General features: G+C 40.4%; 1 protein-coding gene and 1 non-coding gene across 4 annotated transcripts in view; both read right to left on the reverse strand.

Annotated features, from left to right (window-relative positions):
- The window catches only part of LOC128889673 (xaa-Pro aminopeptidase 1-like), a 41,566-nt gene that overhangs the window by 16,398 nt on the left and 3,986 nt on the right, over positions 1–21,182 (reverse strand). The gene's annotated exons all lie outside the window — the stretch shown is intronic.
- Trnaa-agc (transfer RNA alanine (anticodon AGC)) lies at positions 13,971–14,043 on the reverse strand. The gene has a single exon. It is a non-coding gene; the product is annotated as a tRNA-Ala (tRNA).

Here is a 21,182-nt window from a genome sequence, read left to right on the forward strand (position 1 = left end):
GGTACTGTGATCGCAAATAATGTTAACATCGATACAAAAGCAACCGTTTCACGTATGAGCCAATATCTCTCAAGAAGTTAAGACTCCTCGAAGCGTCTTGCATTGTAATTATCTAAAAATTTTAAAGTGTGATGAAGAACATGTTTTTTTTATTGGTGACTAGTGGCCTCGTGCAGTTTTGATTTCGTCTTCAGTGGGTGATCAAATTATTGTGAACACTTCCAAAAGTCACATATTGCGTATGAAGAAAAGCAGAACAAATATTTCTATCGCATGTGAAACAATCACACGCTCACAGCGTAGGAAAGCTTCTCAAGATCGCTGAATTAATCACACGATTGATGGATTTTGATGCCAAAGAAACGAAATTTAAAAACATGTATAAATACATAAAATTCTAGACATTATAAACAGAATATAGAAACACGAAATAATGAGCAGCATTTGCCTATCGACGATATTCCACTGTTCCGAAGAAATGAACGACGAGACACGTGAAAGGAAACAGTTTGATTCTCTTCAGGAGGTCGACGGATCAGGAGCGAAACGTTTAAGGTTTCTCGCAATGTTTTATACCGCCGTTACCTGCATTATCAATATTAATTGCTTAAATAATCGATTCATTGAATAGCAATGTCATTGTTACTATTATCAGTATCGATTCCTCGCGTTTTTATCGCGTATTACCGTACCGACGTTCTACGTAATATCTAGATACAAGAAGAGAAAAACTGTCGTATCGCTTAAATTTACCCGCCACTTGTTACTTGACTTCGCAGTAAGATGTCGGGCAATAAAATGATCTCAAGGCACGGGGGGGAGAGATGATCGAGATGCTGTGACAGTGAACCGTTTCTCGAGATGATCTTCAACATCTTCGGACCAGGCTCGCATGAAAGGACAGCTGGTAGTTTCATCTTACGAGTTGTTAGATCTCTGGACCAGTTAGACTGCTCACGCCACTTCTCTTTCATTCATCCCTACCACCGCTCTGTCGAGTGGATTGAAGTATGTATATACCAGAGTTGGGCGCCATTCGTACGCCTTACTCCTTACTATTCAATTATTCTTCGAATAAAAGTTTACACGTTTATTATACATTTCTTATACACTTCTTATCTTTTTGTTGCTTGACAATTCATCTCTGTGGGGGTCCACTGACCTCCCATTAACTCGGATACCTCGGCGATGCTAAGCCCGTACTGTAGCTTACAAAAACACTGCTACAACCCCTGAGGGCTCGTACGTCTGGGCTACGTGACGAGATGATGTTCAGTTTCTTCCTAACAGGTTCTCATGACGTCGACTTGCTCTCTTTCATCTCTTCCGACTGGACCACTTTTTCCACTGGATCGCTCTTCTATCATTTTCCTCATTCACGTCTCGCTTGCCAGATGCGTGTATCAGGCGTCTTCGTTGTACCGTCCCGTCCAAGGAGATGGTTTCTGGATGTCGTTGTCTCTTACGGACTCGTCAGAGTCGATATCTCGTCGGCAGTCGAAAGAAGGAATGCCGGATCAGCGGCTCATGTCGTCGAGAAAGTAGTCGTGTGCTCGAAAAATGTTTGGTTATCCCCTTTGTTCGGCTAGCAGGGATGTATATTGGTTTTGCGGTCAAACGGGCTTCGATTTGGGATGGCTCGAGGCTTTTTACAACAGGAGACCAAAAGGGGAACCTGGGTGCTCCTCGAGGGTGGTTTTACAGCAGCAATGTTTTCTGCAAGCTTCGATATCGTTACTATGCATCGATAGAAGGAAATGGGGTATACTAAATCAGTGTCTCATCGTGTGCTATGTATTACTGGAGAGATTCAGTTTACTTCGTGGATACAGACCGTAGTGATTTTTAGAAGGACTATAAATAGATTCGAAACAGTTTTATAATTGTTGAACTTCAAGTACGGGACTGGATCCTTTAGGAATCTTTTGAAAGAAAATATTCGTGGCTATTTGGTAGGCGACAGTTTTATGGCAGGGTCAGGACTCTCGAGCGGACTCTCGAAAGCCAGGCGCCTCCACGGGCGGTCGAAGAGGCTTAATGACTGTGTCAGGCGGCCATCGAGTGCCGCAGGCCTGGTTGTTTACAACAGACCTTGATGTCTCGATTGCCAGGTAACTCGAGGTTCCACTACCTAGAAGAAAAGAGACATTGTCCTGAAGTTGGAGGTTAAGGCCTACATGATGGTTAAGGCCTTGCCTTCTTAATAAGAGGACTCCGAGGAAGAGTAGGACACCCAGCCCAGTATCACCAAGTGAGAGTGATTTCTAAATGTCAAATATCAGACTTTTACCTACGTATAACATATACGCTTAATTTTTAACAATCATCTCGTCTCTCAATTTTCCCTCATATATTCTTTACACCTCTGCAAATATGCAAATAATTTTCCCATTAATCGAAGTTAGCAATCGACGCAGAATTAACAGTGACACGAAAAAAAAGAAATCGGTGACCACGAATGGAGCGACAGGCGCGTCGAAACGCATCGCGAGGGCGTCGCGAATCGGAACGCGGGGGCGGATGTGCACGCGGAGATATGCGCGCGACGGGGGTGGCGCGCTGGCGCTGTCAGCCATCATCGGCAGAGATCGATAACCCTGGATCGGTGTGCGTGCACACGTTCGACGACCGCCCAAGGAAATGCGAAAAAAAAGGGATCGAAGAAAAAACGAAGAAGGGTGTGGTGTCAGGGGTAAAAAGACATCATAAATCGCGCGGGACCGAATCCGCGACACCGCCTCGCGAACCCCCTTGTTCGCCATACGATCCTGGCCGCAGTGAGACGGACGGTTGCTTAAGTGGCCGAACCCGGGGCTCTCCAAGGTCTCCCCGCCCTGTGTCTCCAGGCGATTCGTCCATTGAAAGTACGCCCGGAGAAAAAGATGCTGCGGAGGTTTTTATCGGCTCCTTTCGAGGGACGAAGCGTCGCCGGTGCCCGCCACCCTGCCAGGCGAGCATGCAACGACGGAGGTAGTTTACTGTCACAAGTCGCTGGAGGGGCATCTGCGTCCACGCTGCGCTTCGATTGGGAGGGTGAACTCGACCCTGTCCGGGGGATGTTTCGCAGTTGCGCCGTGACGCCGCGTTCGATGTTTGCGTAAACATGGCCCCTTCATTGAGGGTGGGTAATGGAGAAAGTGGATTCGTGGAGAGTAGGAAGTAGCTTCGAAGGAGGTTTTTCATTTTAGATGGTGAATCTATAGCGAGAAAATTCATGAACTGGAGGCATTAGGTTTCTTTTGTAGGTGTTGGTTTATGTTTCAAGAAATTAATTTGGATATTCTATGGACGAGAGAACTTCATGTATATTGTGGTTTGAACAGGAAAGTTTTATTAGCGACTTTGATCGACACTAAAACTACCAACGTTCGGGTTATAGTTCTCACGCACAATTGCACGTTACTATATGTTTGAAAGTAGAGAATGAAGAGTAGGAGAGGAGAGGAGAGTAATTCAAAACATGTTAGCGCTTTCCCATCCCTCTGGTTCGTTGCCAAGTTCATTGCATTTTAGTACTCTGTAAACTAGGGTCATTCGTGATTGGGCGAATTTGAAAAGTAGAGGTACCTCATAAACTAATTGGAAGAGACCCCCTGGTATTTTATGTCATTCTTAAAATGTTTCGTTCTAAACTAAAGGTTTGAAAAAAGACATTTGCACAATGAAAAGGCTGGAATGAATGTCCCTCGTTTAGAGTTTGATGTAATCGAAAGAACGTTTACAGAGTAGGGGTTTAATTGGTCGTCGATTTGATGGTGCGAAGCAGTGGATCAGGGATAATCGGAAACCAATGGACAGAAAGAGGTTTGCCAATAGCATTACCACTTGAACAGGGTTACAGAATCATTAATAGGAGTAATGACCCTCGTAGTCCTTGGCATCATTTAGAAGGGTTAGAAGTGGGGTGAGATTATATCAAAAAGTTTTTCAAGTTAACATTTTCATTGATCTTCATACTTTCAATTACTACACACATACATTGACAATATGTGTTCCAGTAGCGGTCTCTGATCACAAGGCAGCGGCACGTTTGTCGGCACCATTGTTAATGACAAAGGCCTTTGAGGACATCTGGTGCTCGAGACACGTGCAAAGGCTTCGTAAAGTCTCGTGCTGATGACTATAATTTCTTTTCTAAATATTTTACATTCATCTACCTCGATGCTGATGAAATTTGATTTCGAGAGGGGTCTCAAGTGACCCGAGATGGTGATACAAAGACAGTCCAGATGTTTATCATTTCTTTTCGAAATACATTCGTCTGGTTCGATGCTGATACAATTTAATTTGAAGAGGAGTCTTAAGTGACTTGAGAAGGTGACCCATGGAAGATTCGAGTGTGGTGAAATAAGTGAATTAAGTGTTGTGTCACGATGGAACAAATTATTGAGCATTTATACAAAATTACAATTGAGCCTAGTGGATTACTTGTGACAGTGGAACAGTGTATTCGAGTGTGGAGAACGTCATAATGAAGTTCATTGAAAAAGACTTTGCTTTTAGGTAAGAGGACTGTGAGGAACACCTTGCCCTGTAAGAAGTATTCATATATCTAATTTTTAACATCATAACTCACCCCCTCCCAATCTCTACTCCTAAAAAAAGATTTCAACCCTAAAAACATCAAATATTCTAAGTTCTACTAATTAACCCCTACTCAACAACCTACTTACCCCTTATTTCAATTTAAGATTCCATCCGGCATCTTTATTGACACCACAAGCGCTCGAAATTCCACCTACCCCGCCTCTCTCTCTCTCTCTCTCTCTCTCTCTCTCTCTCTCTCTCTCTCTCCCTCTCTCCCTCCCCACCGAGTGAAGACCTATTTTAAATCAGGTTTCAATTCTCCCTCAATGAATATTTTCCACCATTCCCTTCCACCCTTCGTTGGCGCGGGTCGATGCGTCATCCACGTAAGACAATCGACGCCCAGGCGAATCTTGGTAGAACTTGAGGTATCGAGAGTTCATCAGCGCGCCGGGGGTGCGAATCGGCGGTTCGATAGCCAATAAATACGGGGTCCTCGACGATCGGGAATAGGAATTCCCGATTGGTTCGCGGAACGGGGCTGCATACGGAACCTAGAGGTTAGTACCTCGCTTGGGAATCGATAAATCGAACGTGTACGCTCGCACGCTCGGCGTAGACTCGACCGGAAATGGAGCAGGCCGCCATCAATCCCAGAAGGTCGAACCAATATTTCCGATAGGCGTCTTATCGGTTTCCGATTGGGACGAGTCCTGGGGTAGTCGTCGAAGGACGACGAAAGGGTTCCATCCTCCCAAGGGTGGACGACAACGCGAGTTTTCTAGTGGCCACCCTTGTCCAAGGGCCGCACACTTTGTGTTTATTGGAAAACAAGGGCGGTTCGGTAGCAGGATAACACGAGGCTGCAGGGGGGGATTTTCAACCCCTGCGAAGGGTGGTTGCTCCCGTTATTCATTAAATGGAGTCACGTCACAGTCATCGACCGACACGCGTACTCGTGGATCCTGTTTCTCTGCTGGGGTTTCGCGCAGCTGGCGTCACTTTAGGGGCGTCGCAGCTGAGCCCCGTTGTATAGCAGTCGGTGGATGGAAACGACTTTCGAATGTTCAGTGATTGAAGAGTTCTTGTTTCAATGTTTTTGATGGGTAGTAGTTTGTAACAGTGGACCAAACCTTGTGATAGCTATGTCGTGACAAAGGCAGGTGACCTGAAGTAACGAAGTTAAATAATATACGGAATAGGATGGAAGTAAGTAAAGTAAATGGATGCAAGTAAAGAAAATGAAAATTAATTAAAATAGCCAAAGGATATCAGACTCCACGGTTTGCTACGATGGATAGTCCATCTTTTAAAAACATCGACTTTTTGCGGAAGGCTGAGGATTTTCTAGGATTCCCTGCACTGTTTATTTGGAGATACAGAACCTATCCACATTAGGGGTTGCCCGAGGACACCAACGGCACAGCTTCTAGTGCGTAGATAGTTCACTCACGGTGATAGAGGAGTTGAATATCTCATGAAATTCTAAAATGCGACCTCGGACTAACTTTTCCTGGTTTCCAAGATGCACTTTCCAGAAAAGGTACGCCCTTGACCACACGCAACTTCGATCTTGACGACCCATTTCGTCACATTCAAGTGCCTGAGAATACACACAATGCCTGGCATGGAAGAAAGCCGATGCAACGTCGAAATCCTAAGGTAATAAACCGAGAAAACGCCTTTCGATGTTCGAATGGTTACAATAAAGAGAGGTCTAGGCTCAAAGTTATGCCTTTTGAAGATTCTACTCCCTGTCGCAACATATAATTTGGAAATACTAAAAGCGTACATTTTGACCTCTAATTTAGGTACTACTTAAAAATCCTGTTATACAAATGCCTATAAATTACACCGAAACCCCCTTTCCGAAGGTGTCAAGTATTTTTCTTTGGGCATCAAAAGATAAACCGTTTCAAAGGAACTACAGGCTAAACCTAATTCCCAAATAAAAATAACGTTGTCTAATTTCGAGATGTCAGCTGTCCCGGCCTCCTGTTGTCCCTGTCAAACCGTCTCCAAGAGAAACACGTGGACACAAAAAGCTCGTACTTCAAAGGTTCTGAAATAACCGGGGAGCAACACGCGTTTCTTTGATCTTAAAAAGCGGACGAGATGTGCCAAACAGATTAAACCGACGTCAAGGAGGTGGCCCGCGCACGTTGTCATGATATTAGAGAAGTATCAACATTGCGGGAGTTTATTCTGATCCCCTTCAATGAGTTCGATGATGACGTTGCGAGAGCCGTGGGTTGGGAATGATTGGACCACCTCCGAAGAGACCTGCGCTCTAAAGGGGAGGAGGCACCAAGACTGAAGGGAGCCATTCATGGAAAGAAATGGGTTAGAACAGACGAGACATGCGATTATTAGGAACGTAGAACCGTCGAGCAACGAATTCAGTCATGGTTTCGATCGACAATGGAACAGCTGTAGGTTGTACGCGATCTTGAGGAGTGTCAGGTGTTCGCGAACCTTAGACCAAGACCCAGAACCTTATAAATGACTAGTTTATTTATTAAACAAATAACTTGTTTGTATGAAGAGACACTGGGAATTTTATTAAATGAATAACATTCATAACTCAAACGTGTTTATTATCGAATAAATAATGTATGTATGCAATTCAAACAAGCATAGTCCTCTTACTAAAGAGGAAAAACCTTCGAATTTGTCAGGACAACCTCTATTCATTCAGGAAAATAAACGGTTGCCTGGCAATCGACACATCTGGGCCTGTTATAAACAAGTAGACACTAGTGAGTAATAATCTGAGATACCCTCTATCCACCCTTAAGGGACAGGGTGATTGAAGAGATACTGGTGACTTTATACCTGTTTTCTAAGTGCCTATAATGGCTCCATTGGACTAAAAACCATTAACAGTAGTCACTGAAACGAATAATATGTTATTTAGCCTCATGTAAAAAGAAATACCAAACAGTCACGAACTATGTACCTTCAAAAAGTTTCTAAAAAACGTTGCCGCTAACAAACTTAAACAAAGTTAAACACACACACCCAACTTACTCTCTTATCGATAAATGACATACTGTATCTTTGTATCCTCACCTGACCTAGAATTTCCAATGTTCCAGGCGAATTTCCTAGTTGCAAAATAAATTTTGCAGTTAAGTAATATTGCAAAAGACACCGTTTTTAACCAGCTGATCGCAAGAGTTGTATGTCCTCCAAAAATTTGGGAAGACCGCAGGCCGGGTGGTCGCGACACGCGGCTCGTTGGATGTTGTATTGCAATTTTCGACGAATTCGCTACCGGGATGTAACAAATCGTTGTAAACGAAGTAAAGTTTGCAATTACCCAGGAAAACAGAAGGTACAGCGATGTATTATCGATAAACGTGGCCGCGTTACATTTGTAAAGTTCACCTACTCGCCGCGTGCTAACCTGTTACGCGACGCGACATTTTGTATTTAAAAAAAGCTGCCGACGACGATTATTGAACGTACAAGTGTGACTGTTCGATACGTCGCCCCACCTCTTCCGCATTCGACTCGATAATTTATCGGTGTCGTTTGTTTTATCGGTGTAACCTCCTCTGATAACTCCGCATACCTCCTGTACTCTCTGAGCACGTGCAAATCATTATACATGTACATTGGTCATATCAGTTAGTTAATTACTGGCAGACTACTGAAGCGACACAATATATAAACAAACTAATAACACTTAAATGTAATTATTTTACGATATAATGCAATGACAACGCAATCCTAACTTCGTTTACTTCAGATTTTCTTGAGATAATCCTGTTCAATTGACTGTACAAAAACAAAGACACAATCTACAATAATTACGAATTAGATAATAACACTCACTCACACCACCATATACTGTACAAGTGTCACATCATAGAATGAACACAAGACACACAAAATAAATATTTTTTAGTCTAACCAACCCGATAATCGAAAGATGCGCTATGTACTAAAGAATCGTTACAGCGAAATTGTCAATATGTCAGTATGAAGGACGTCCTAAAATAAAAAATGCTCCGGAGGGTGCGAAGAGGATTATGGGCGTTTCTTCGTGACGTCGTTATAATTTCCTGTCATGGGCGTACGCATATGTTGAAACACGTGTGCACGCACGTGTAGCGCATGCAGTATACACGCAGAGGGCCCATTCATCTTATCCCGCGCGTTGTCAATGACCATTTTTTGTTTACAGATATTGGATAAGTGACAGCGTGAGGTAGCAGGGACGTATGACACGCAGGTGTACGCGCTGCATAGCGACGTGGGGCGTAGACCCGCTGTTGCGGACATTAATTAGGGTGGAACAATAGAGAACGAGATTTTTCACCAGGAACACATCGCGCAAAAGAGGTCGAGGCGTGGGAGTAGCGTTGCTGCTCGATGCCTGCAAATCGAACGGTGGTAGCTCCCACGCAGCAATCGATCGCGTGATTCCTGCCTTCTAAACAGTTTCTGACAAAACTTCCTGCGATTTCGTTAATTTCTCCACCATTCCACGCATTATTATTGTCGCGTTAGTTAATTCTTCGAAAGACTTCGCTTCGCTAAGTCGTAAAACACTAAGTTCACCTCTTTTTCGCTTGTCCTAAGTGTACGTACATCTTTAAGGGATCTTTTCACTTTAGAGGTCCCAAAAAATTGAATTTAGAATTTGTAAGCATGAAGTGTTTAGGATATTCCTGTAAAACCTTTATATTACGTAGCTACATTAGTATTTATTATATGATACAGTCACTGCCAACGATAGTTGACGATCTATGGCGTTTTTCTTCTGTCCTGTAACAGTAAAACCAGCTCGATTTTCAGCGTTTTTCTTTTGTTCGTGTAACTATGAAGCCAAGCGAATCTGAAGATCGAGCCTGGTCGTGTTTCAACTCAAATGTATCTCTTGGGTATATAAATACGACTAGCTGGAATTTATTGAGAAAGGTAAACACGCCGTTGGGTGAAAGAAAAGAGGGCTCGGCGCGCTTGACATTTTGTTTAGACAGGTTGCGACACTTGCGACGAATGCGTGGGTGATAAGGGCGTTAGGGTGATAGAGAGAGTGTTTGGATCGCGTGACAGTTTGAATGAGTAGCGTCAAAGGCCCGAATGAAGAGTGTTTTGGGAAGAATTTATGTTAAGCCGAGGTACGAGAATAATAAAATTGATTGGAAATCAAAAAACATCGCTGTAAACGTGCTTAGCTATAAAACTTTTGTATTTTTGTATGTCAATGTAAAAACGTAATAAAACTGTGCAACTCCATCGTAATTTAATTCCTCTCCACAGTGATAGTGCGTTGTGACAGATAATTTCTTCTTGACTTGTACAGCAATTCTTCACTAATCACCGCAATTAAAAGAAGAATCCCATAGTTGTATCCTACGTGTATCTAGAATGTAATACGTGCGCGTTACACACGTGGACATTGTAAGGACACGAAGGAATAAAGGGCTTGAGAGGCAATGCGTGGCCTTACCAAGGAATCAGCCCCCATAGGGAGTGTTCAAAGGGTTCGACCGCGTTCCATGTATACCATATATAAATACACACATCCAGAAGACGCACGTACGCACACTTTATTATGTACAGTACCGATTAAAAGTTCGCGATACCATTCCCTTCAAAGGAAACATGTTTAGTGATGAAACAATTCTATAAAGGAAGTTCTACGTGCAAAATGGATTCAAAATGAATGAATTGAAAAAGTTACATCGCATTAACTAACAATATTTCATACATATGCGATGATGGATCGGAGATGGAACACGTTAAGTCTCAGGTAGACTTGAAACTTTGTCGTTAGAATTTAAAACAGAAGTGTCGATTAGCTTCTTATTCTACCAGATTGACATGTATTAGAAGCGCTGTTAAAAAGATTCAACGACCAATTTGTTATATTTCACAGTAGAGAAAAATGTGTCACGAGTTCAATTTGGAGAGATCAAATGGTACCTCAACATGAGTGGAACAAGACTATGCCAACACCAAAAGTTTTTATATATCCAGTCACTTTGTATATCAATGCGTAAATAAATTCCTTTCTCTAGTTATTTCTAATGCCAATTTTTATTACCCGTTCAACTTTCAATGCTGCTTTAACTCCCGTTCGAACCTCTTCGCGACTTCGATGTTCGACCTCACCCACCATTCGTGTTCGATTAAACAACTCGAGGACTCGACAAACTCCTGAAATTCGAGCTGGCAACTTTTTAGTCGACACTGTACGCTCGCACGCGGCAACACCATAACTTTGCCATGCTTTGCGGACTGGTTAGGCTCACGCACTGCTGTACGAGCGTGAGTTATCGGGGAAGCATGATCTCTGCTGCCTCGCTCCTTTGACTCCTCCTTTGGCTCCTCCTTTGCTCCTTTTTGGGGCCGAGGCCAAAGCCTGACTGCGGTCCAACTGTGCAAGGGACGCATAAACAACGAGTATCCTGGATATACATCATGCGACATCCGATTCAGGGAAACACTTCCTCGAGCATGAGTAGGCGGAAGAGGTATGACAATGTCGCGAGCGAAGCGTGGAGGAAGCGTTAGGCTTGCGCGAACAGGAGCATCGGTGAAAAAGAGACAATTGCTACATGGATAACCTCTTGGTTCTTTCCGTATGCCATTCTGTACCTAGACGAGTAACGTTCCTGGAATTAGCGTCTGATTATCGCTACTTCTTTTTATTAACAACTTCTCACTAATACTTCTTCTTGAGGTGCTTGTCCTCGGGAGGTGGGCAACATTATATTCGAACGAATAGGTAAAAAGGACTCAACGAAGGTTACTCGAGGAAGTAACTACACTCTTTAATCTGACTCTTTAATTATTATTATATTACTACTATACCTTCAAGTTCAGGCACAGTGTAGGCAATGTTCTCACTGTTGGAACTCAAGAAGAGACTTCATAAAAACAATATATAAAAGTGAAAAGATTGATATACTTGGGTACAAAGTAAGAAAACAACCAAGATTGAAAAGAAAAAAAAAATCACTGAAGATTTATATTCGTTTCTGTCGGATTAACGCCTGACAGACAGTCCACGGCTGTGTCATCACATGCTCCACACGTTTGTTGCTCGATGCCCACAGATGCAACGCACGTAACCCCTTTCGAGACGATTTTCCATTCGTCGGAGGAATGTGCACGTGGCACGCACATTACGTCACCTTATCTACACACGCATTATTAGGATTTCAGGACGTGTTTCGGTCTTCCCTTATACGCTTGGAGCACGTGATCGTGGCGGGTTGTGCGTGGTCTAAACGTTCAAAGAAGTGCAAGACACGTGCACGAGTGTCTGCAATAATGGGTGGTAAATTATGAATCGTTGAACAAAGAAAAAACATGCGGAGCAACAGGAGAACACGAAACGAGGGTGGTTGCACGGTGAGTCTGTGTGCGTTGGTGATTCTTTTATTGTGACCTTCTTGTGCCCATTTGGGTCAACCGAGGGGGGCTGAAATCCGCTCCTGCATTGGAACGGAAGACATCCAACAAGGAGGTTCGATGGAATTCTTGGTTGGTCGACAATAGGTGACCATGGGACAATAGGTGCGTTCATTTTGTCGCAGGAATGAGAACGTAAATTTCTTTTGCAAGCGTGTTAATAATTTCTAAAGGTAGTCCACCCTAAACGCATGGTATGTAGGCGTTGAAAATAAAAATGGACACAAGGGTGAATTCGGTTCTTTCCTTAAGGGGGTAGGATCTAGTGACCAACCACACTGTGCTTAAGAAAAGAGAAAGTGGAAAGCCCAAGTGGGAAGCATCGACCACTCGAGATAAGGTCACGTTGTAACAGCCTAGGCGACGTTAGGGCACGAATGGAAGAGAAAGTGGATGACAAACAGATGTGGGTAGTTGTGTCGAAGTTTCCTTTTCGATAAAGGCAGAGTTGGACTGTTCAGCGAACAAAAGAAACTTCATTAAAATTTTGAAGAGGACCCAAACCTTAAGGACCAGAAATCTATTGTTAATTGCTTGTTGAGACCAATAAACATTTCATTTTTTTACCCCCATAATCTCCGGACATTTCGTAACTGATTTCATACGAAATGTTTGGGTCGTTGGTTCCCCTCGATGAAAGTGTAGTGTATTCCAAGGAAGTTCCCTGAGTTCTCCTGCTACTTGAGCAGTGGTCACGCGGAATGCTCTCTAAAGGACGCTTGACCGCATCCGAACAATGGCGCTGAGAACATAGATCGTGGTAAGAACCAGGATCACAGAACAGGAGAGGGATGAATGATGCACCAGCCCATGAAGCTACTATTTTTTTCACCACCATTTCATGGGAAGAATGGCAAAGTAATAAGTGGTCATCGAACTACCTAGACCAACTTCTTATAGGTCTTCAAATCAAATTCATCTACTTATTAATTATTTCTCAGTGATAACATTTGTTTGCAGAATCTTTTTATCAAATTCCATCTACGTGTCTTTTTCTTGAAGCAATATATTCTTGACGATATATCAATTATAAACTATTGATCAACACGTTGCCACTACATATAATTTACAACTAAAATTAATTCTTTCATTTACTTCCTAATATACAACCACGTTTTAAAATAGCCTTTACTGTTAATACAATTACTGTTTTATTATTATATACACTTTGCAAAGAAAAATATAGTGGTTCATTTTTAATTATTACTTTTACGAAGTTATATTTTGCGTATGACTAATTACTGTTCAATAGATGTTTAATTTGGTAGGTATGGTCACGTAGCGTTCCAAGAGCTGTTACCAAGCGTGGAGATTAGGAAGGGGATTAGGAAGGATATGTGGACGGCGAACCAGCACTAGTTTCTCCGCCGGTTGTTGGTAAATCGTGGTTTAGAATCAACCGGGCACCAGACTCGACGTGGAGGTAGCCAGAGGAGCTAAACGAGCTTAGGATAGCGCCACAGAGAACGCCTAAACGCTGTACCTGGCTGCGATGTTTGCGTGTGTTGATATTGCTATGCCACCACAGATGGTCATTTCGTAGTTGGTCGTTTCTTATTCCTCGCCCGTCAATCACCTCATTCATAATTCGATACTCATAACGACGATACCTTCTGTTCATTTTTATTTAACTACAACTGTGATTCCTGTACATTGTTTACAAAATATATTAAACATTCTGGTAAAGGAATGTTTATTCAAACGACACTTAGTTTAAACAATTTTTCTGAGAACGTAATTCAAGAACTCTGTGATGAGATCATACTTTTATAAAAAATGTGATGTACAGGAAATATTAATTAGAATTCATTCTTGATATCATTTTTATTCTTTTAATAAGGCTTCTTTTTAATAGATAATGGAAATTATGAATTAATATTAGTAAATACAGAACGATTGCTCAAACTTGAACGGAAAATCCGTATAGATGTGGCTTATGATGTTTTGGATTAAAATGATTGAAGTTGCATGGTGTTTCTAATGAAAAGAAAAGATAAAAAAAATGAATTTGGAGGCGCCGGGTATCGATCCCGGTACCTCTCGCATGCTAAGCGAGCGCTCTACCATCTGAGCTACGCCCCCTTGTGAGAAACCCGTGATCTTTGCCAATCACGAGACCACGAGCCCAGGTGAACAATTTACCTGTCTTCAACGATACAATTAACAAATGCTAAATTAAATTGCAAGTTTAAGTAGATCAGTTTGTCAGTTCAAGTTATCACCAACTCACAATATCATTTGCTTTCACTGGTTAAAGAATTGTTAAATTAAAAAACGAATAATAGTAATTATAATGGCATATTCTTCTTATAATTTCTCCACTCGAAACGTCGAGTAACGTATTCGAGTAATCGAATGCAATTCGAATTTATATTCAATTCGAATTCGAATTTCTCGCGCTTCAACGCGTGTCGTGCGATTCACGCCCCTCTCCATTCGTTTCGTTTGCTTTCTCATTTGATCACGTGGCGCCACCAAGTTGCCAGGATCCCAGAAAAGTAAAAGAGGAGCACTGTTCAAGAATACATACTACATCTTAGACCATGAGTTACTTATCTACCTGAAGAGCAAGTGGCCTTCTCAGGTAGTTTAGTTAAAATTCCGGAGTCCAAACAAAAACATTCAAAATTTCATTTGTTTCTGTCTGACTATACATTGTAATTTTTGTTAAACCTCTTCAGGTATGTATAATAAATAATAAATGTCATATTTCAACAAGTGGTCTCTGTTTAAGTCTTTCCTTCAAGTAGTATGTAAATAAAAAAATGGAGCTATGACTTTAGGATCTTTACATTGCCTTCGATTTGAATAGCTGAAGTGCTGCTATAAATTAAAAGTTTTCGAAGGAGGCACTTAAATAAGGGACACAAGCCTTGGTTTCATCTGGAGGAAATTGAGGTTTACTGAGCCTTAGAGTTTTTCACGTCTTCAGGTCACTTTTTCACCCTCTTACCAAATTTGATCTCGTCTTAAATTGGGGTGAAACTGGATGGAAGTTACTCTTAGATATAACTAAAATTTGTCGGTGATCGATGGCCGCTACTTAACTCGTGTCACCGAGCACCAAGTTGTGTGTATGCATGAGTGTATGTGTGAAATAATATTTAAAAGAACCGAGAAAAGGCCCAAGTCTTAGCTCGGACTCCTTAAGGACCACTTTTATTAATAAAGTTTTCTTATAAAACTTACGTTGTTTTTGCTCAACCACTCTACACAAGAGAATATCAATTAAATAATTGGACAACAGTTCCCCTAACATATAACCAAGTTCGAATCGAAAAGTACTAAGCACTAAGTACTAAGCACTCGAAAGGGTAACCAGTGTGATCTAAAGAATACGCGATTGTAAAGCACATTGGACGAAACTCATCGGTCCGATGGCAAGGGATGAAGTTGCCAGGGGGTGAGTAATCGATCAGGGCCGCAGCATTCGATCCCTTATCCCTGGTGTTTCGATTTTCGTGCCGTGCGACCCGATAGCGAGCCGTTCGATCGGGACAAATGGGTATCGCTCGACGATAACCATAAACGCGGAGCCAGCCGCGTTTATCGGATTTCGAGGTGGCGTAGTGAAAAGAGAGATCCGATCGGGGGTGGAAAGTGCAACCGAGAGAAAGAGGTCCTGTGAACCTCTGTACATGTATGACAGCCTGCTACGTCAACTGGTCTCTTTTCCGATAATTTGCCACTCATTAACATAAACGAAAGCCCGCGCTGGAAGGGGAACGAGTTTTGGATTTTACGTGCTCACAGGGGTGGCCTGGCGCACCTGGCTCCTTTCAATGGCTGCGGCCCTGCTCACGGTTTGCTCTTATTTTCCGATACCACCGTTCATTTGCCTCTTTTTATCCCCTTCCCCTTTCAACTTCTTTTGCGCTGGTTCCACTCATTCCTGGATTTTCCGCCGGTCCTTTAATAATATCGTGGAACTTCGTTGGACCAGCGTTTTATTGATCGTTCGATTATCTAAATGTGTATAATATTGTATAATATACCTTTTATAAGAGATTAATTAGAGTATTCTATTATCCAAGTGGAAAGGAAAACTTGACGTATCTTTTTTTTTTTTTTTTTTTTTTTAATCAACTATAATCAAGTATAACCAGTTATGTATAATAATTCGAGGTTGTCAAAAAGTGCACATTTCGAGTAAACAAATAAAATAATGTACCCGGAGGAATCGTCGCGATATTGGCCCGATTTTCGAGGTATTTCTAGGCTACGCCGGCGACACAAATCATGTTTTGACGTCGCGGTATGTGGCCTGAAAGATTCATATGCAAAAATAGATGAGGCTAATTCTGTAGAATAATTGTTTCGAATAGTCACTTGGGAATGTTTGGATCACGGTTACATTCCTCACGATGACCAGCGGGAAATGTTACTGAATCACCATCTCTGTTTAAAATGGAAAGTCACTTAGTTCTACAATGCGGTTATCGGTACATTTATACATTGTTCCGATACTAAGAATCATATGACACATTAGTGACGACTGGGTTTTGTTATTAACCTTCAAGAATTTCGTCAGAACGAAGATACATCATTTTAATTTAATCTGTGTGTTAATTTTGAATGCATTCAATGAAATTCACGTCTTCAGAAGAATTTCGGATGTGAAGAAATTATTACGCGTGGAAACTGATTCTGTACATTTCTAAATTTAACATTTATTCATAAAGAAAAACTGTGGTCTTTTGATATTGTTTTAGTCGCACATTCCAAAAGAGTACATGCGCTATTGTTCCATCGTTATAATACGAAGGTTTATACTTCAACATAACGAAATGGTAAGTAAATATTCCTATTTAAACTCCAGTCACGTGTATTGTAAATATAAAGGTACATAATTAATTTCTACACGTAATAAAGAAGCCTACAAACAAGCCTTTTCGAACGTACAGCAACACGTGAATGCCATAATCGTAACGTTCATTTTCCGCGGCTCGAACGTAGAATCTGGGTCTGTTTGCCAGGTGAACGCACTCGAGAACAAATAGTTGGTCAGGCCGTACTATAAATAACGGAAGTTTGCGAGCACGTTGGCGCTTACTAAGTTATTCCTGTGGCGCCGTGGTTCGAGCATGCACTTGACTCGAGGATGCGTTTCGTGACATAACTTTCGCCACGTGTTTGATACACGTAACCCTTGACTGCGCTTTGACTATCGATTGACCGCCAAAAATAACCATCCCTCTGTCGTAACCTTCGTCTCTATAACCTTAATCTAAATAAACATACTTTAATAAGCGTAGAAAGTTTCAAGAAGAATCATTTTATCTTTATCGAAACTCTGCATTTGTTCCATCCATAAATGGGAGTAATAAAACTCAAATAATAAATTTGATAGTTACGAATCAATGAAGAATTTTAAAAATTCTTTTTACAAATTTTCAAATTTTTGCTAACGAATTTATTAAATATTCTAATTTTAGTGGTTCGTGATTCTCAAAGCATGAAGATTATAGAATGTTTCCAACCTGCAGTTGAGATCCACCTTAGCGATAAGAAATGTAGAAGTAAATGCTAAAATAAAAACATAATGCTTGACGAATTAATTAAGAAGATACTCCGATTGCTTGCTTATTTTTTAGATTGACATTGTAGCATGGATGTTGAAACCATCGTCTGTCGATGGAAAACCTTGAGATTACTCGCATAAAGAACATTTTATACGGACAAGGCGATATTGAAACAGCACATGAACGATTAAAAGGCATTTAATGGCGCCTTAAAGGATTCTTTGAAGTCGAAGCAAGCATTAATTTGTTGTAATTGCTACTAAATGCTCGAATGAATAATTTCTTGCACTTAGGATTGCTTCAATGTTACATAATATCGTGATTCCTGGATGAAACGAAACATTGATTTATGGATTACTCCGCAGCAGCGATTCAGGTTTAGATATATAGCAGCAGCAGTGATCGTGTAAACGTTTCTAAATGTCGATACTCGTAATATTAAAAATAATTCTATAGTCGGTTCCTACGAAGAATTAGTTGGAGAATTATTTTATATGAATTACAAAATGATGGAATTTTAAGGATACAATCCACATGATCTGTATTATTAGTACAAGTTTGTTTTTTATTTCAAGTGAATGAATTTCAATTATTACCTAAAAATAGAGAGAATCACCAAAATGTTGAATGATAAAATTTCATCCTTCTTTCCTCTCCATTGTTTACCCAAGGATTTTGCAACAGACGTGTTTAGACACATAATGTCAGACATTATATCGTATCATCTGTCACAGACTGGAATACGTCAGGAACGTTAAACATTTCCACGTCTAAAAATGTTTCATTATATTTAGAATCTGCTTAGTCATTTATAATCTCGAGCCCAGCCAAGATTGTTCGCACAGGTTGCAATTATTCTGTATATGTTTCTGCACATTCGGTCAATGTGCCGATAGAAATAAATTTCAAGTTGGTCGCAATGTCGGCAATGACATAAACTATACCGATGAAAAAGACGTAGGTGGTGATTTTAGGGTCAGCTTTACTAGCATGAATTTTCGTCTGATCCATAGCACTAGGAATTGAGTACATAAATCGTCAAAGAAGGTGAATCATTCTATCCAGATTTAATTGCTTTCCTTACCGAGAAAATGAGATGAATGCATACCTGATAAATGCTTTGCACTCCGTAAATTTCATTGTATTACACTGGATTTTTTTTATATGGATCAATTTTGCGTTATCTTCAAATTTTAAATGTTTGAAAATTAAAGACATTATAGTGCAATTTTTGGTACAGATCAATTTTGTGATACCTTCAATTTTAAGTACGTTGAAATATAAAGGTAGTCTTCATTTCAAGTTAGTTGATTAATTCATTATAATACATTTTATAAGGAAGCTCCGTGGAAAATGTTATTGAAAAGTGACGATAAGTTTTCTCAGAAGACGAGCGTGATATCTAAGAAAATAAATCAAACATGTTTACAGCACGCTCCTCCATTTCGTATCTGTATTTGACGACGTATTCGAGGAAACGCTTTTAAAATTTTTTCGAGAACTCGAATGACTTCGCGTTTAAATATAAATCATCTTCCGCAGGATTTTTGGTAAATCTGCCTCCGCGAAATTCTTTCTCGCGTTCAATTTCTCGAATTAGAACTGACGTAACGCCTTATGCGATCCCCGCGGTTGCTGATACGAATCTTCAGCTATTGAGAATTACCGATTGACAGAGCTATTATCTCACTAAACAATCGACGTCATTACGCATTCTAGGAAGAAAAACAATTGCTCATAAATAGATTTGCTTATAGACGCCTGGGATACGTAACGAAATTTTTTTAGAACGTTACCGTTTCTCTGAGCTGATTTTAAAATTTATTAATAGACTTGTTTGATCACTCTTGGGTGTGTACGTACGCCAAGAAGAATGTAATTGGAAAGATTAAAAAATTTACCTTTTAGAAGCTTTTAGAATCTTTAAAAGAAATCATGTTAAAATTATTTGTTCAAAGTAGAACGCACGATTGATGCTTTTTGTCATTTTCAATTTTATTTTTTTTTTTTCTAAATTTCGTTGCTTTACATTTTTAGTTAATGCAATTTATTTGATTTCGTTTAATGAAGGTGAGAGTTTGAAAGAGATTGCAATGGTCGCTGTAATATTTTATTAAAACTAGTAACCAGAAATAAAGTAGAACATGCCTCAGATGTGAAATGGTGCACGCGTTCCGTGCAGTAGGCCAATTATTAAATGGAGCGGGAGTCACCTTTAAATAACAATATTCGTTTGTGTGACATGTTCCTGTTCTTGTTGCATCCTGTTCGTTCAAGTCTGACTAATGTCTCTGACTATTAATGTACCATCGTCTGGAACTACTTTGTAGCTAATTCATTGTCACATACAAAGTTCTCATGTACACGTTAAAATATTTCCGAATACACATGAAGAAACGTAGAAGTTACCGTTTAATATTTCTTAACTTAACGAAGGAATGGTATTTTTCTCCTACACTTATTCTGTTTGAAATTAAATTTGTTTAAATTAGGTAGTAGTATTATATTATTGATATATTATTAGATTTAATGTATTATTTAAATACTTGATTACACTAGATTATATTTTATTCAATATACTTGATTCGTCATAATAAGGAGAAAAATAATTAAATTCAAGTATTCGAGCAGCGAAAGCAAGGTACTGCTTTGCAACATAACATAAAATTCTAGTTCAGATGTGAAAACAATATTCCTGCATGCTTAACTATTCTTCACCTTTTACCAATGATATTTCCTGGAACATTTAATATTCTTGTTCCAAAATGATGTCCACGAGCTGATCGAACTGGATAGGTTGATGGCTTCGTTAAAACGATACGCGGACTGCCATTGTATGGTTACATTTGCTCGCGAGACCAGGAAGTGATAAAACAACAATATCGACGGGAGTAAGCGACGCGGTCATAACAGATTATCTGAGCAACGTCAAAGATAGTTAGGGAGTGCTGGGACCTTCTGTAACGCTCAGAGAGGATGTAACATTGAACTTAACTGGCTAATAACCTCCGGCCATATGCAATCTATAGACAAACTTCAGATGTTTCGCTACGGATCGTGACGTGCAGTTTCGTTCTAAATTGCAAATGATTCGTAACAAATACACGCGAGTAAATTGAAAATATAAATGAAGAAACCTCCCATTTAGATCTGGATCTTCAAAATTGCGTTATTACAATTCAAATTAAAATGTTTAAATTTACGAGCTTCGATGTGCAAAAGAATTATGATGATTACTTCTTCCAAGCTACATTCATATCGAGGCAACAATTTTTGATACAAATTTCTTTGGAATAATACATATTATTTTGTAAATATTGATTCGGTTGTTGGTAGTTCAGTTGGATAAAGGAACTGTTGGTAGTAAAAAGAAATATTTATTATTTATTTTTGCAGTTAAAAAAATCCCACGGGGAACGTTGAATAGCAAATCACTCGAACCCTTCGACACTTCGTGCACGCGCAAAACGTTTCTGTAGTTAAACACTTGTCACGTTTTTCTCGTTATTAAAAAATGACACGGTGCGCTAAGTGTGACAGATGACGAGGGGCAGATTCGCGAATGATTTGCCCGGGACACTTGCAGAAGCGACGAATAGGATGGTATTGAACGCGTTAACCCTCTGCAACCCAAATTACTTTTTATTTTTGAAACACTCGCAAAGGGTTTTTCCAAAAGGGGTTCAGGATTTTGTTTTT

Source organism: Hylaeus anthracinus, unplaced genomic scaffold (assembly GCF_026225885.1).
Source record: "Hylaeus anthracinus isolate JK02 unplaced genomic scaffold, UHH_iyHylAnth1.0_haploid 11997, whole genome shotgun sequence".
Lineage (NCBI taxonomy): Eukaryota > Metazoa > Arthropoda > Insecta > Hymenoptera > Colletidae > Hylaeus > Hylaeus anthracinus.